Here is an 18304-nt window from a genome sequence, read left to right on the forward strand (position 1 = left end):
CTCAGTTGGTTGAGTGTCTGACTCTTAATTTTAGCTCAGGTCATGATCTCACAGTTTGTGGGATCGAGCCCCACATCGGGCTCTGAATGACACTGTGGAGCCTGCTTGGGATTCTCTCTCTCCCTCTCTCTCTGTCCCTCCCTTTCTCTCTCTCTCTCTTTCTCAAAATAAATAAATAAATAAACTTAAAAAAGTGACATCACATAACACAAACTTTTGGAAAGCAGGGGGTACTCTTCACTTTACACTATAAGGCTTATAATGTTTTCATAGGAATGCTCTACTTTCAGGTAGTGGGGACACCTGTACTCATAATAGGCAATACATTGAAACAACTCAAATGTCCATCAAATGATGAATGCATAAACAAATGTGGTATATGCATAAAGTTGTACAGTATTTGTCAGTAAAACGAAATGGAATCCCCATATATTCTGCAACATGGATGAACCTTGAAAACATGCTATGGAAAGTGGCCAATCATAAAAGACCATGCATTGTGTGATTCTGTTTACTTGAAATATCTGTAAAAGGCAAATCTACCTAGACAGAAGGGAGATTAGGGCTGAGGTGGCTGAGAAAAAAATAGAAATTGAGTGTTAATGGGCACAAGATTCCTTTATGGGGTTCTAAAATTTATTTTAGTGATGTTGTATATACTAAAACTATTCACTTGTATACTTTAAATGGGTGAATTATATGCTATATGAACCACATCATAAATATGTTATAAAAATAAGTGTATTAATATAGTTTACCACATTAAAAGACTAAAGGAGAAGTAAAGTAATCTTAATAGAACAGAAAGAGCATTAGATAAAATTCAGCACATATTTATGATTAAAAATAGAGAACCCAGAGCAAACTAAAAGAATGATAGCTCCTTGATTTGAAGAAGTATCTATAAATAACTACAACTCACATCATATTTAACAGAAAAATAAAGGAAAAAACAGACCTGTCTATAGATAACACATAGCAGATTGATTCATAATAGCCAGTAACAGCATAAAATACAAATGTCCATCAAAGAGAAAATAAGTGAAGTAAATTGTGGTCTTTTCATGTGATATAATCCTACACAGCAATACAAGGAGCAAACTACTTATGTATAAAACAACATGGATGAATCTCAAAATCATGTTGAATGAAACAAGTTAGAAACAAAATGAGCGCATGCCATAAGATTCTAAATCTCTCCAATCTCACATGTATTCTTACAAGATTACACGTGAAGTTGAAAAACGGAAAACTGAAGTGTAGTGATAGAAATTAGATTAGTAGTTCCCTAGTGTGGCAATTGGGATTAACTTGGAACTTTGAAGAGTGCTAGAAATAGATTATATTTTGTTTGAAAGTGTGATTACACTGGAATATACATTAGACAAAACTCACTGAAATGTACACAAAAATGTGCGCACTCCTTGTATATAAATATATATAAATAAAGCTGGCAAAGAAAATTACTTCAAAATATCAAGGCTGGAGGACAACAAGCATGACATAAATTACCAACATAGGTCTTTTATAAAGTAGAATGAACTTTGGAGAGATTTCTTGTAACTTCATGATCCATGGACATATCTGCTGAAAATATGGTCAAATGAAATATCTGTACACAGTTTCTATCTTTTCCCTCAAAATTCAGTCTACAACTCAGCGTCATTTAACACTAGCTTTAATTTACCTATAGGAAATATTTTTCCAGAAAGTAAATGTGGAAGTTTTGTGTTCAAAAATGAATGTTTTATTTCAAAAATAAAAATAAAAATAGCTAATTATTTCTTTTTACCTTATTTTCTAAAGACTAGTACAGATATATGAACCATATACTTTAAAACATATTACTTGAGTGCTTCAAATACTTTCCATTTCAGCTTCTCTCAATTGAATTTCACATTTTAAATTTTTTTTTTCAACGTTTATTTATTTTGGGGACAGAGAGAGACAGAGAATGAACGGGGGAGGGGCAGAAAGAGAGGGAGACACAGAATCAGAAGCAGGCTCCGGGCTCCGAGCCATCAGCCCAGAGCCCGACGCGGGGCTCGAACTCACGGACCACGAGATCGTGACCTGGCTGAAGTCGGACGCTTAACCGACTGCTCCACCCAGGCGCCCCTGAATTTCACATTTTAATATAAAATGTCCTTTGATTCCCTTTAGAAAAAAGCAAATGCACATCTTAATACCAGTAATAATAGCAAAACAATGCTCATCTCAACACATTGTTCAACTTCAGTGGAAAAGAATACACTTAAATAATGTATAGTAAAGTGCTTCCCTGGTGTTTTCAAGTGCTAAGAATGTACATAAGGGTCAGAAGCCTCCTTCAAAGAGCTTTACTCAAGCTCAGTGAGGGTTCTTTGGTGATTAATTATGGTGACCACACTAGCAGACTCAGGGGAGGAAGGAGGGAAGATCTTATAACTCAGAAAAGATAAAGACAATTGTTTATTTGTTTTCTTTTCCACTCTCATTTTAGACAGAACAGAAACATAAATAGCCCCATCTGAAGACACACCAGGTGCTGCTCATAGCAGCTGCTGTGACAAGGCAAAGACCAGTAATTCTATGTAGGAAAAAATGCAAAAGAGCTACTGGTGATCAATTAGAATCCTCAATACACACTTTGCAGATAGATAATGAGCATGTTGGGTAGCATCAGTTTTAGGGAAAAAAGTACAAAATATACAAAACATAGCCCTGGGAAATCTTTTTTATCCATTTTATTCAGACAATTGGATTAAAGACACTTTGAAAGACAAAATTGCAGCTGGTGATTAGGGTATCTTTCTTGGAGTTTGAGCTAATGTGAAAGTATCTGAAAAAGCTATATGTCTCTCTCTCTCTCTCTCTCTCTCTCTCTCTCTCTCTCTCTATATATATATATATATATATATAATACATATGTATAATATGTAATATATTAATATATTAATATCAGTGTTCAGAGATATTATTGGTTTATTATTTGTTTATAATTACAGGCAAGTGTGTAAAAACTTCATTTCTGCTGAATCAATTAGTATTCTATTTCCATTAAGGGATACATTAGGGTCTATAACTAGGCCTGAGCTGGTGAATTTGTAAATTGGCTTCATAGCTCCAAAAGGAAGACTTACCATGCTACAACCGCTTTAATATTCCTCTGACTCCTAATTCTGTTGACTAGTTCACTAACATGCCATCGTTTTTGTTTGCCCTGTACTAGAAAGCCTTGCATCTTTTTTTCACAAAGTATATATTCAATATATTCAATTATTTCTATATGGTGAGCACCCTGTATAACCTAAAGACAGCAAGTCCCTAAAATTGTTTCCTTCTCTAAGATGTAGGTTGATCAATAACATGTCACATATCGTTTAGTCTTCTACTGGTTTGAAACTTGAAACAAGTCTCACATCTTGATAAGCAATCTTCATCAAATCATGAATTTTTCCTATCATATTCTATGTGAAACAAGTGCAAAAGGAAAACATTTCCCCCCAAATTACTCTGCAAACCTAATATGAAGCACATACTAATCTTCATCATGTGGCAGAAGTTATTTAAGCTACTTAGCTCTTAGGATAACAATGATTTGAATTTGACTTTAATGTAGAAAACAACTACAGTACATTTTCCATTTAGAATGAATGCAGTTTAAATGAGGTTTAATTTTAGCACATAGTTACAAGGCACCTTCTGTTTAGAAATCCTGCTGTTTGGATGTGATTTTATTTCAGAAAATCTGCAGTTACAAATTCCATTTTCTTCAGAATGCTGCCGTGTGAATGAGGCTTTTGAGCAGAACACTTGCTGTTACCAGCTACCTTTCATTCACAGAGCTGCTTTCTGAATGTGCTTTCAATTAGGAAATCTCAATAAGTTCATTTTAAAATCCAAAAACCCCGATTCAACTCTGCTGCTTTGAATTATCAGGCCATTTAGAAACCCAGTCCCTACTGTTCTTGACGCTGGTTATCCAAATAGGAAAAAATAAAATAAAAATCATGTGCAAGAAAAGAGTTATTTTTAATTATCCATTTAAAAAAAAAATTGTGCCAAAAGGACAAATGGTAAAGTCAACACCAACAGGGTCTTCAGAAATCTAATCACAATATCCACCTGGTATCATAAATAACTTTGTCTGTAAGTACTTGTAACAATATTGAAAGAAATGAAGCAAGTAAGTATAAATCTATGTTTTAATCATTCAGAGTGCAGAGAAGGTAGCCTGAGAAGTCAGCGAATAAAAGAAAGAATAAAGGGCAATAAAGAAGTGTCACAGGAATATCATCCATGAATTCAAGCAATTGAAAAGCACAAGGATTTACAACATAAAAATCTATGCCACTTTCAATTTGTTGTAATTCCTTCTTCATCTACTTCAAATAAGCCCTGTTTCAGAAAAATCTCTAGCAATCATCATATTGACACTTCATCTAGACTGAGTGTTAATGAGCCAAGATTTTTCTGCCATAATTTTTACCCAAGGGTTCACATTGTCACAGCCTATCAAAGAAATGGTGCCAGGTACACTTTCAATCTAAAAATGCTTTTCTCTTTCAGAAGCTTCTGTTTTCAAGTGTAGGGGGTTATTTGTTCCTGAATATCTTTTCCCCTACTCTATTTCAATTGTCTACATGACTTGTAATGAAATGAAGCAAGAATAAAAATGTTCCCTTCACTGTCAATTTCTTTCTTTATTCTTTCCTAAATCCAATGATTTTCACTTAGACCAAGCCCTTTAGAAAGAATTCTTTAACAGCAGCTATGTATATTTTTGATTTTAAAATAAATTACGAAAACTGTTGTGGGTAAAGTAAAGAAAAATATTGTGATGAAAGGGCAACAAAGAAATATGGGTTTTAAAAAAGCCTCAAATGTCTGGAGTGTACTGAACAAATAAATCTATTTCATATTAATGGTACTTTCTTAGCTATATCTAACAGATGTCTTTTTTCTTTTCTCCACTTTGTAAGAATTATCACTGTCATACAATTTTTCTTTCTCTTTTTCTTCTAGTCTCTTCAGAGCTGTGAAGCTGACTTAGAAACTTAGTGGAGATAGTCAAACCTTACTTTTAAGGTGAAGGCTCCTCTTATTCTCTATCAAGGTAATTTTGTTTACATGGTAAAATTCAAATAAAAGCATTAAATTTTGCCGTTGGAGTTCTTGCCCTTCCAAGAAACAACAAACATAGTCATCTAAAGTGATAAATATAAATATAATATATAATATATAAATACATGAATATAAATATGTATATAAATAGATAATGTATGGAATTTTATTGTCAGCTGTTAGGTTACTACTCCCAAGTAAAGAGATCAGTATTTTTCTCAGCCTACAGATGTTCCTCTATCTTTTTTCTATCTCTTTGGGTCACTAAGCTTGAATCGCAGTTATTCTGGGCATTTTGAGAGGAGAGGAGATTTAATTGCTTTCCCCTGAGTTCAGACCACATGGAATTGAGAAGAGAAAAAGAATAGTGTTTTTCCACCAAGTTCTGTCCTACGGAACATTTCAGCTATGGAACTGAACTCCAGAATAGAGTTGTTTGTATACATTTTTATATTGTTCTGTTGTTCTCTTACTATCCTAGTAAAAATTCCTGCCAAAAATATTTCAATTTTTAACTGTGTAGAAATGAGACCCCTCTTTTTCCAAATCTGGATAATTTGGGGTGGAAAGACACCAGAGGAGTAGAGTGTTCAAAAACTTGTTCAAACACACATACACACACACACACACACACACACACACACACACAAGCCCAAAGATGATGCTAAAACAGGTAGAAATAGGAGATGGGGAGGTAAAAATAAATAAAGATATAGATGACCCCATATCTTTATTTTTTTTCTCTCAAGGTCCAGTGTATTTTTGTTGCTAAAATAATGTATCAAACATATTTTAATCACTTAGCCCAGTGAAGTAACATCCAGTATTTCAATGTGTATTTTTTTCTAAGTGTTTTAGACACTGACAATAGGACCTGGCTTATAATAAGAGGATTGTTGTCCCTTATACAGTAGTACCCCGTATCTGTAGGGGATATGTTCCAAGACCCCCAGGGATGCCTGAAATCATGTACAGTATCAAACTCCACATATACAATGTATTTTCCTATTCATAATACCTATGATAAAGTTTAAATTACAAATTAACAAAATAAGATATTAATGATAGCAATAAAATAGATCATAACAATATACTGTAACAAAAGTTATATGAATTTGATCTCTCAGAATAATTCATTTTACTGCCCTCACTTCTTTTTCTTGTGATGGTGTGAGATGATAAATGCCTATGTGAGGAAATTAAGTGAGGTGAATGATGTAGGCATTGTGATGTAGCATAGGCTATTGATCTTCTGACGATAAGTCAGAGGAGGATCACCTGTGTTCAGACCATGGTTGACCATGGGGAACTAAATTGTAGAAAGCAAAATGGCAGACAAAGCGGTACTACTGTATACAACTTCTAAAAATACTTGCTATATTTGCTTCTTCCATTTCATATCTGTCCATTCTCTCTTAAACTTACTGTAAACAGCTATCTGATACATTGTTCCACAAAACTATCCTTATTATGGTCACATAGCATATTTAATGATCAAGTCTCTGAGTCCCTGTACTCCACTTAACAACATTTGATACAGTTAATTACTTCAGCCTCAAAATACTTCCTTTGCTTGTTCTCAGGGAAACCACACTCTCTTTATGCTCCTCCCTAATCATTAGCATATCCTTTCAGTCTTTGCTGTTTTTCTTCATCCATTCTCCCTGTAAACATGGAAATTCATGACTTGAATGTCTTTTCTTTTTAACCTACACCCAACTCTTAGGAAACTTGATGCTGTCTCCTGGCTTTAAATGCCATCCTGAAGACCCCTTGATTTATTTTTTCATCCCAGACATTTCTCCTGATTTACAGACCTATGTTTAGTCATTTGGATTTTTTGCGTTTCCACCTGGATGTGTAAGAATCTCAGACTTAACATGGATGCAGCACAGATGACCTAGTGATTGTCAAAGTTTTGTGCTTTTACTTACACTTATAGAGCTGTTGAGAAACAGCTGCCCAGGTTGGGAGTGCATTTCCTGTATCCCTCTCTTAACCTAATTTCTACTCTTTTTTTAAATGTTTACCTTAATGTTTTTTGACAGAGAGAGAGAGAGAGAGTGAACAGGGGAGAGGCAGAGAGAGGGGGGCAGGGGATCTGAAGCGGGCTCTGCACTGACAGCAGAGAGCCCGGTGTGGGGCTCAAACTCACCAACCGCGAGGTTCATGACCTGAGCCAAAGTCAGACACTTAACTAACTGAGCTACCCAGGTGCCCTGTAACATCATTTCTAGAGGTACTTATGTCACTATGTCTGGGTGGCTGAATGTAGGTGGAAGCACTGTGGTTCCCTTAAAGGCTAAAAGTAGGTATAGAATGTGATTTCTAACTCTATCTGCTGGTAGAGGACAACAAGGTGATCTTGAAGCCACAGAATGGTAAAACTATGAGATAGAGGTAGCTCTAATCTTAGTCAACCCTGAAGGGAAACATGTCCAGGAATCGTCCAATCTGAACCTCTATGTTGGATAATATGTCAGTAAGAAATATTTACTGTATTTTCATGAGATTTTTTAAGAAAGGTATTACAGCATTTATAATGATACCTTAATCATTAGGGTCTAATGCACATGCAAAAAGAAAATTCCTGATTTACTTCCTCATCTTACCTACTCCACACAGAAATTCTTCTTATGTGTCATTTGCTTAGGTTAGAAATCCTCTAGTCATCCTGGATTTCTCTTTTTCTCTCATATTTCACCTCTAATTTACCTCCAAGCCCTATTGGAACAACTACCAAAATAAATCTGGACACCAAGCCTTTTACCATATCTGTTGATCTAAATATCTTATCTTTTATCAACCACTGTAATATTTTTCCATTCATCTTCGTTGCTTCCACAGTTGCCCATCTATGATAATCTTTGCATTTAGTGATGTTTGTCATAAGCAAGTCAGATAATGCTGGTCAGGTTCCCAGAGAAGCAGATTCTGTTACAGAGATGAGTCTGAAGGAGATTTAGTGCAAAGTGACCGGGGCATCACAAGCCATGCAGAAGGAAGCAGGACTGGGCAGAGGGAGAAGAGGAACCTTAGTGCGGTCTCCGTGAAGGCCTCAGCTAATCCCATAGGAACTCTGAAATTGTTGTGGCCCTCCATAGTTGCTTTAAGTTTGAGCAGTAAGACTGAGTCTTTATGTCCTCACATCAACCACTCATCAAGGCACCCTGCCCAAGAGTGAGGCATGCCTTAGCAAGACAATTCTCTATAGTTGAGATAATTTCTAGGAGAAGACTTATGGCTCAGTGTTTCCTGCTGGCAATGTTTTCATCCCTTGATGGAGTAAAACTTTCAATCTTTAAGGGAGATCTACTGCCCACTACATCAAATCATGTCGCTGCTATATTGAAAATCTTTCAGTGGCTTTGAACTAAACTGAAAAGTTCAAAGTCCTTTTCAGAACTGAGACCCTTAGTGATCTTGCTACTAATTATTTTTATATTATCTCTTAAAAATATCCATCTCACTCATTTTGCTTCAGCCCTACCAGCTATTGTTTTCTCTTGGATACACCAATCATAGTCTCACTTCAGGTCTTTTCCACTTGCTTTTCCCTCTGCCTGGAAAGCTTTTTATCAATATATCACATGGCTTGATCCTTTACCTTAGTTCAGGGATTGGCAGTCATTGTTCTGTAAAGGGTTTGATAGTAAATACAGGTCATATGGTCTTTGTCACAACTACTCAATTCTGTTATTATAATCCACAAAGTAGAAATAGACAATAAGTGAATGCATGGGTGTGGCTATGTTCCTATAAAACTATTCATCAGAACAGTTGGCTATAGTTGGGCTATGGGAAATAGTTTATTGATCCCATTATTATCAAGTCTTGGCTCAAATCTTCCCTTCTCTGAAAGAAGTATAGCAACTTGATTGAGAAGTTTGGTTTAGGGGTCCTTGGTGGCTCAGTCAGTTAAGCATCTGACTCTTTATTTTAGCTTGGGTCATGATCTCATGGGTTAATGAGATAGAGCCATGAGTGGAGGCTCTGCTCTGACAGTGTGGAGACTGCCTGGATTCTCTCTCCCCTTCTCTCTTCCTTACCTACCCCCAAAATAAACATTTAAAAAAACATAATAAAATTGACTCCTCATTAAAAAAAGAAAGGAATTTGGTTTAGAATCTACATTTTCAGCATCTCTTCTGGCTCTGACAATTGTTAACAGTGTAATCTTTGCTTTAGCTGTGCCTAAATTTCCAAAGTGGAGATTATAATAATTCCTTCTACCTAAGCTTATGCATTGAATGTCAGATGAGATGGTTCATATAAAACAACTGTAACAGTGCATGACAAAAATGAGTTCTCAGTATAAAACACCTGCCCATCACTCTCAGTTTCTTCATATTGCTTAGCACTTATTAACTAACATCTATTTGCTACTGAGTTAGTTATTATTCATATATTTCATTTTCACCCTCCCAAACTCTGTGATAGTAGGGATTGCCTTCTTTATTCACTGCTGAATTGTCTGATCCTCCCAAAGTACCTCAATAAAGCTTTTTAAAGATGTATCTTTTTTTCTCCCAAGTTTTATTTATTTGAGAAGGAGAGAGAGAAGGAGGGAGAGAGGGAGAGAGAGAAAGCATGATGGAGGAGGGGCAGAGAGGGAGGGAGAGAGAGAATCCCAAGCAGGCTCTGCACCCACAGCACAGAATCCCACACAGGGCTCTAACCCACAAACCATGAGATCGTGACCTGAGACAAAACCAAGAGTCAGAAACTTAATTGACTGGGCCACCCAGATGCTCCCCTCAATTTTTGAGTAAATAAATGAATTAAGAGAGTTCTGTACTTCAACAACTCGGCAATAGATCCAAATGACATGAGTTCTCATTCCGAATGTATCAATAGTCTGGGTTTTGGCTAAGCCATTTATTTAACCATACAGTCTTTATTTCACAATGGAGAAGACCAAATGCTGAACACTTTAAAGGAAACATCAGTCCTATGCCTCAAAACTGCCTACATTTTCTTTCATCTTAAGCCTACACTTAAATGCATGCATATGTATTTAACAGTGTGATTTAGTGGGTAGTTGTACTGTCACATATGTAGTAATTCACCCTTGTGTCCTGATGATGAAGCATCAACATTCCTGACTTGGCACAATTCTGATGATTTCCTAGAGATATAGGAGGCTCCCTAATCCTCCCAGGATCAGGCTGAAATGGGCATAATCTAAGAAATGTGTTAAATTAAACTTAACACAGTTCTACTTTATTGTTTTTGTCCTTTGTGAGCCCTTTTACAAGAAACTAAACTTTAAAACCTTTGACAATATTTTATTAAATATTGTTATATTTTTGTTATAGGCTCTTTATTATTTCTTTATTATAGATTCAAGGGAAAAAGTGGAATGACTTTGATTTACAATACTCCCAGTTGCTCATACCTGATAGCCTTCTCTTCTATCTACATGTCAGACACCCTACACAACTTCCCCTCTACCTCCTTTCCTGCATTTACTGCAGAAGCCCATAGCAAACTATCCTCTATAGGTAAACTGACTCTATTCTGTCCACTGTATTTAAAATACAATCCATCTCCCATGACTCCCAATATTTTCTTTTGTTCCACTTCTTTATTTATATTTCTTTCATGAAGGGTGCACCACCTTTTAACATGCTATAATGATGTGCTCCTTTCCTGTGTCTACTGTTCATTGCCTGCCTCTGCAGAATATAAGTTCCACACAGCCTGGATCTGTCTGGTTATCTGAGTAACCGATATGTCCTAAGAACCTAGAACAGTGCCTGACACATAGGAGGCTCAAAATAAGTATCAAGTATATTGTTGTTAACACATCACCATTCCATTCATTGCTCATTTCATACCTTTTTTTGCACTAATTAAATTTATGTGTGCTTATTTTCTTTCCAAAAAATGAGGAATGCTGAGTCTCTTCTCAACATCCCTCAACCCCCACCAAATGCCAAGAGCAACATTACACAAATATTAAAAACTCAGTAAGCATTTATTGAATGATTGATTAAATCACCATGCATAAATGAATGGTGACTTAGGGCTTTTGTCATCTTTCACAACAGTCACAGAGCTAAACTCATAAGTTTCTGTTGCTGTTTGTTATTGTACTTAATGAGGGATAGATGCAAGTTTTTTTAATATGTGTTATAATATTTTCTTTGAAGAAATAATAATATGTACACAGGAACAAGTATTTAACTCCAATGACCCTAAGTAAATTATTACTCCAAGGGAGTGTTTTCAGAAGCTCTGACACATCAGCACTGCTGGCCCAAACTAAAGGTTTCAGGAAAAGAAGTTATGACTCTAGAACACTATGTTTTCCAACTATTTCTGGAAATCATCCCCCAATAACACAGAATTATATTTATTGTATCAACTTTTCTAAGATGTTGACTTTTATTTTCCTTCTCAATACTCTTCAGGAGAAAGGAAAAAGGTAAATTATATCATTTTTATTGTGCAATTGAAGAAAGAAAGTTTGAATAACATTTATAAATACAACAATTAAGGGATTTTTCAGGAAAAAATTTCAACTCAAAATACATCTGATACCATCTTTTTTAATAAAATAGAGGTTTCCTCTTTTATAATATTTAAAAAGAAACAAAGTAATAAAATGATATGACTCTTATACATGCAAATAGCTTCTTAGGCTATTCTTGGAACCTTGTACAATGTTGGGAATATCACATGAATTGCAAAGTTACAATCTCAAAAAATACAGTTTGTAATCAAGAAGAAAAAATGTGCACGTTTGTTTTTCGTGACTTCAATGTGTTCAAGACAGCTGGACTTTCAGAGAACTATTCATTCTAGTTTAAAAAAAAATTCAGGATATTTTTTTAATTCAAGTATAATTGACCTATAACATTATATAAGTTTCATGTATAAAACACAATGATTTGATATTTCTAACTAGCCCCCACCCAAAGCCAGTGGGTGTGCATAGTCCACACAGGACATACCACTTGAGCTCTTGGCTCTGATGGCCAGGGAACCCTTGCATTTCTGAACCCCATGGATCTGAAACAGAGAGGCAGTTCTTATCGGCTACCACCTCCAAGGCATTACACAGCCAACTGCAACACTCTCAGTCTTCCTGTGAAAACAGCCACTTTACTTCCCCAGGGAGATTCAGCATAGGGAGGAGCTACAGCCATGCTTTCAGAGAACGTAGACTAGGTAGGGGACGCCATCTTTGCACAGTCCCTTGGCCTTGTTATAGCTCACCAGTAACTCCCAGCAAGGAGTTCACCCACATCTGCATCTGATACTATCTAAATCATAAAAATGAGAAAATGCCAGGGTTTCTGAATTTAGCTTCCTATCTTCATTTGAAATTGTATCTAAGTGAATAAAAGTAGATAGTTGTTTATCCTATTCAGACAGATTTATAAGAGAAATATTTTGCACGTTTTTATCTTTAAATTATAAAGTATCTGGAATATTCCTACTATGCTCACATAAATTATCTTGCACCATTAATACATTATTGAATGCTGAGGGAGAGAGAAATCAGTGGTCTAAAGATAAAACAGGTGTATCTTTGGGCTTACTATAGTTTCAAAATAATATGTAGCCAAGTCTAAAGGTATCAACAAATTGCAAATATATTACGTTTGAAATTAACTCAATTCTTGAGTTAACAGATAAATATAAATCTACTGACAGAATATTAAAATTTCCCCCACACAACTACTGGGAGTGGTTTGATCATCTATTTTTAAATAAACTTTAAAATAATTTCAAAAATATGGTCTCCATTTTTCATTTTTAATACTATATCTCTAAATAGGGATGTATTGTTTTTCCAAAAAAAACTATTTTTTTCATAAGTACAATAAAATGTATTCAAATGCACAAATATATTCTAAATATTTTATTTAAGTGAAATTCTAAAATTCAACACTTAACCCTGCCATTTCCAACATTATATCCTATGATTCTATCTACTCACAGTATAAACCTTGCTGTTTCTCCAAGGCTCCCTAGTCCCTGAAAAGTCCCTTAATAGTATCTTTGTTGTTGTTTTTTTTTCAATGTTTATTTATATTTGACAGAGAGAGAGAGACAGGGCATGAGTAGGGAAGGGGCAGAGAGAGAGGGAGACACAGAATCCAAAGCAGGCTCCAGGCTCTGAGCTGTCAGCATAGAGCCCCATGTGGGGCTCGAACCCTCGAACCGTGAGATCATGACCTGAGCTGTTCAGACGCTTAACTGACTGAGCCACCCAGGCGCCCCAATAATATGTTTGTATATTTACTTTTTACTCGTTTAATATGAATTCCAGACATCTTAATTATGGAAATGTACAATGGTATCTAGTATTCCATGCAAATATGTACCGGCATATCTCATTGTATTGTGCTTCACTTTATTGCACTTCACAAGTACTACATTTTTTTACAAATTGATGATTGTGACAACCCTGCATCAAACAAATCTATCGGTACCATTTTTGCAAATAGTGTTTGCTTACTTCATGTCTCTGACACATTTTAGTAATTCCCACAATATTTAAAATTTTTTCATTATTATTCTATTTGTTATGGTGACCTGTAATCAGTGATTATGACTCACTGAACGGTCAGATAATGGTTACCATTTTTTAACAATGAAGTATTCTTAAAAATTTTTAAATATTTATTTATTTTGAAAGAGAGAAAGAGCATGAGTCGGGGAGAGGTGGAGAGAGACAGAGAGAGTAAGAATCCTGACTTGAGGGCCTGATCTTACAACCAACCCTGAGATCATGACCTGAGCCAAAATCAAGAGTTGGATGTTTAACCGACTGAGCTACCTGAGTGCCCCAACAATGAAGTATTTTTTTTAATATTTATTTATTTTTTAGAGACAGAGCATGAGTGGGGGAGGGCAGAGAGAGAGAAGGAAACACAGAATCTGAAGCAGGCTCCAGGCTCTGAGCTGTCAGCCAAGAGCCCAATGTGGGGCTCTAACCCATAAACCACGAGATCGTAACCTGAGCCAAAGTCACAGGCCTACCGGACTGAGCCACCCAGGCACCCCATGAAGTATTTTTTAAATTAAAGTATGTGGATTGTTTTTGCTAGATATTATTCTATTTCACAGACTACAGTATAGTGTAAACATAACTTTTATATGTATTGGGAAACCAAGAAATTCTTCTGACTCACTTCATTGTGATATTCACTTTACTCTATTGTCTAGAACTAACCTATAATACCTCTGATGTATGCCTGTACTTCTCATGCAGAATTTAAGCAGATCTTCAATGTCATAAAGTCTTTTCATTTTTCCTCCTTTTCCCCTCTTTTTCCCTTCTCTTCATCACTTGATTCCTCTGTCCCATTCCCTCTGCCTTTCTTTCTTCTTTTCTTTCTTTCTTTTTTTGATGTATTAGTTTTATTGTAACTGCACTTGACCAGCTTACCCTTGTAAGATGCAACATTTAATAAATTCAATGTTTAAGCTCTGGAAGGAGCATTCAGGTTTTGTTATTTATTGCAGGTTTCAATATCTATAAAGAAATTCTAAGTCTGTCACTGGGACAGATTTGGAAACAAATACAATCTTTACCACATCTTTGCCCAATATAAAATTTGAAATAAATAATATGCTTAAAGAATGCACATTGTAGAAATACTAGGATAACTTTCTTGTAAGTACAGCAAATAACTACTAAACAATCACACAATTCTTATATAAAGACATTACCTATCACCTGTCAAAGTTAATATTTATAAATTAACAGGTCATTATTAATTGATGTATTGAATATCAAATAAAAATTCTTTCCTGGGGAGACTTAGGAAAACATATATGTTTTCAGTAGGGTAGATAATATATAAAATGGCAAACTAACATCTGGAGGGCATCAGAGGCCAAGGTCCCTCCTCTGCAACACACACATACATATGCTCACAGTAATTGAAGTATATAGGAAAATCCCATGGTAATTAATAAATGATAAGTATCTCCTCTGGTTGACCACTGTACATGGGATGATCTCTTCATTTATTCTGGGTGGTAATACTGAGCTTCTTGGTGTGTGTGAATAGTGAGGATGTCAGGATTTGAGCTTTTAACTCTGTTCAGGCAGTCAGCATTTCAAAAGTCCTTCTTAAACATGGTTGATCAATGGGTCTTGAGTGTCCAGTTTGTCTCAAATGGCCAATTTCTCTGAAGGAATTCTTTTGGAACTGTTGGTTCCCAATTCAGCCTCATCCCAAATTACATGCTTGGGTACTATACCTTTGCTCTGTTTGTATATCACCCCTCCCCTGGCTATTCCCAACACTCAAGAGATAACCCACAAGTATAGAGCAGAGTGGTCATAGGGAGGAATCCACCGTAAGCAGCACGACTCTTCTTTGTGTGTTTCATAATTTGCCTTTATTCTCTCACCTCCACAGATTGCTACTCACAAAGCAGTCCTAATATTCCTGTTTTCTACCTTCTTGCTTTTGCCAGTAAGGCATGATATGAGGTTCTTTACCCAGCAGCTTAAAAACAACTTGGATTCTAGAGTCAGATATCTAGAGTGTGATACCCAGTTTTACTTCTTTCTAGCAGGCAAGTCACTTCAACAATTCTCTCACCTTTACAATAGTAATGAAATACCTATCTCAAGATTTGTTATGAGTTACATGAAGCCTGACCAGTAAACCCCACAGCACAGAGTCTGAAATAAGCAAAGCACATACTAAGAAGGAGCTGGTTTCATTTTTCATATGACAAATTTACATTATTATTATTGGATGCTTAAATATTAATAAGCTGGATTGACCAGGTGCAAATCAAGCCTAGCAGAACTTTTCTAAAAATCAATGAAAATTAGGTATAGCTAAATTTGTGGGCATGATATGAAAATATATACAGTGGAATCTCAAAGACCTATATCTAGGCATTTTATAAGTGAACTGGTAAGAGTTAGCTTCTTTGAGGTATTTCTCTATTTCAAGTTTATTGTATCTATTGCAACAATATAAAGTCTCTTGAGATTTCACAAGATAGTGGTATTATTTCCCCTAAATATTCCATGCGTGGTCACCAGCCTTTATCATGTCCATGGGCCCTACGGCTCTTTCTTTTACTATACCGACTAGGTCCCAAGATTATTCCTTCCACAAATCCTCCTCAAATTCACCTGGGCATATATTCATTTCATCTTTATTCATAGGTATATTCCACTGTAAATTTGTGAAAAAGAATATTATTTTTCTTCACACCATGTTACTTTTATCCTCTATTCCAAAACCAGAATTAGAGGAAAGAATGAATACTTTGGGAATTTTATAAACCATAAGTAAAATAATCAAGCAATATTTAGACACGTGACTAGGTTTCTAATATTTGCACTACTTGATCTCAGTTTAATCAAGGAGACTTTAAGTGAAGATGTGGTGTATAAAGCTTTTGAGAACCAACCAGAATAAATAGTTCAGTATTCAATATTAATTGAATAATACAGTGAATCTGAGTAACATTCAAGACTTTATCTCACATAATAAGAAATGTACAAAACATTTTGGAAAATTATGCTTTATTTCCCACAGTTTTGCAGGAATAATGGTTATAGGTTTCAGTAAAGGTTAAGATATTACGAATTATAACTCACAGAAATTAAAACGTGTAGTGCTTAATACCATATACTATTATGTGGAAATTATAGTCATGATGACATTTACCAAATTGAAAATCCAATATTATTTGTATTTTTAATTGAATTTATTGGATTACTATATAGATCTTATTTTAAACATCTGATAAATATTTATGAGTCAAAAAGTATTCCTTTTGTTCTATAGCTTACTTTTTAATAAACAATTGGCGTTTATTTGGTGTAAAACCTAAGTAAATTTAGTATTTAGTAAACAGTACAATTGTTTGTGTTTTGACAGCCATCAGTGAAAAAATTGACCCAAATTATGTGTGTGCCATACATGAATGAAAATGAATGACAGTTTAACAAATACATTAAACAATGCAAAATGTGTCTTTCCACATTTTGATTTAGCTAATTAGAAACACTGTGTATCAGAAGAGTTATTCAGCAATCAAGGAAAAGCTTCGTTTTAGAAGCCAAACTATCTTGATATTTAGAAAAGCAGCAGAGCAGTAATTTCACTGCTGTCTTTATGAGTGTCTTGCTTAAATTGGGTATTGATGGGTTCGGTCCCCATTGCTAAATGGAAAAAGAAATCTTTGCTCAGAGCAATTAAAAGGACTGAAGGGATGATAAATAATGAGGTGTCTATGAAAAAGGAAAGTGGTGCCTAACAGGCCTGCCAACTAACTCCGTTCCACAATAACAGCCCTAGCTGCAAGATGTGATTACGTTGTTATGCAACAATGCTAGTCCCTGAGGATTGAATTGCATACCTGCTTTGTGTTACCTTTTAGGCATTTAATCACTGTTGATGTTTTGTGCTACACCATTTTCTGGAGACCTGTGTACATCACCACAGGAGTTCAACGCATTCCTAAACCATTTGTTTTTATGTTATTATCTTTTTATCTCTTCTGTTTACATTTGAACTGGTGAAATAAGTTTAACAGTATTTAGACAATTCTGGTGTTATGTAGTGTTTCTAGTTTCCCTGCCAATGCAATAGTAGGTCTCGTTACCCTCTTAAGAAAATAGATGTAATCCAGTTTCCCTATAGGGATAGGAGCATGAATAATGTGATGATCAGGAACAGGAGGTACTCCTACCCAAAGATTATGCCCTTGATACTGCATTCCACCCTGCAAAGCAATCCCTGATACACATCCCTCTCCACAATGTTTGTCCATGAGGATCGGCTTTATATCACCCTTCTATATCTCCTCTAGGAGAACATTATACTGCTACCCAATCTGTCTTTTCAACTCCCTGAGAACAAATTACAGACCTGCAAATTGAGTCAACCCATATACAGTAGTAGCTCAATTCCAAGCTCTGTTAGTCACAGAAAAACCATTTCCCAGTTTTGCTATGATATTGGTGTGGTTTTCCTAAAGCACAGCAACAGGGATATCCATTTTTTGTATGCCCTTGAAGAATTTCATCCAGGTGCCCTGCCCAAGCCCATTGCTCTTAAGTTCATCTAAACTAGTTTGGTTATCTGGTTGCTATCCATTCTTTTGACGATTGCAGTGTACCAAAGTTGAGTTTTTAAGACCAAACCTTTCCCTGGGAAGAACAGAGTAGATTTCAGTTTGTTTGTTTGTTTTTGTTTTT

Source organism: Herpailurus yagouaroundi, unplaced genomic scaffold (genome assembly GCF_014898765.1).
Source record: "Herpailurus yagouaroundi ecotype Mexico unplaced genomic scaffold, PumYag 28, whole genome shotgun sequence".
NCBI lineage: Eukaryota > Metazoa > Chordata > Mammalia > Carnivora > Felidae > Herpailurus > Herpailurus yagouaroundi.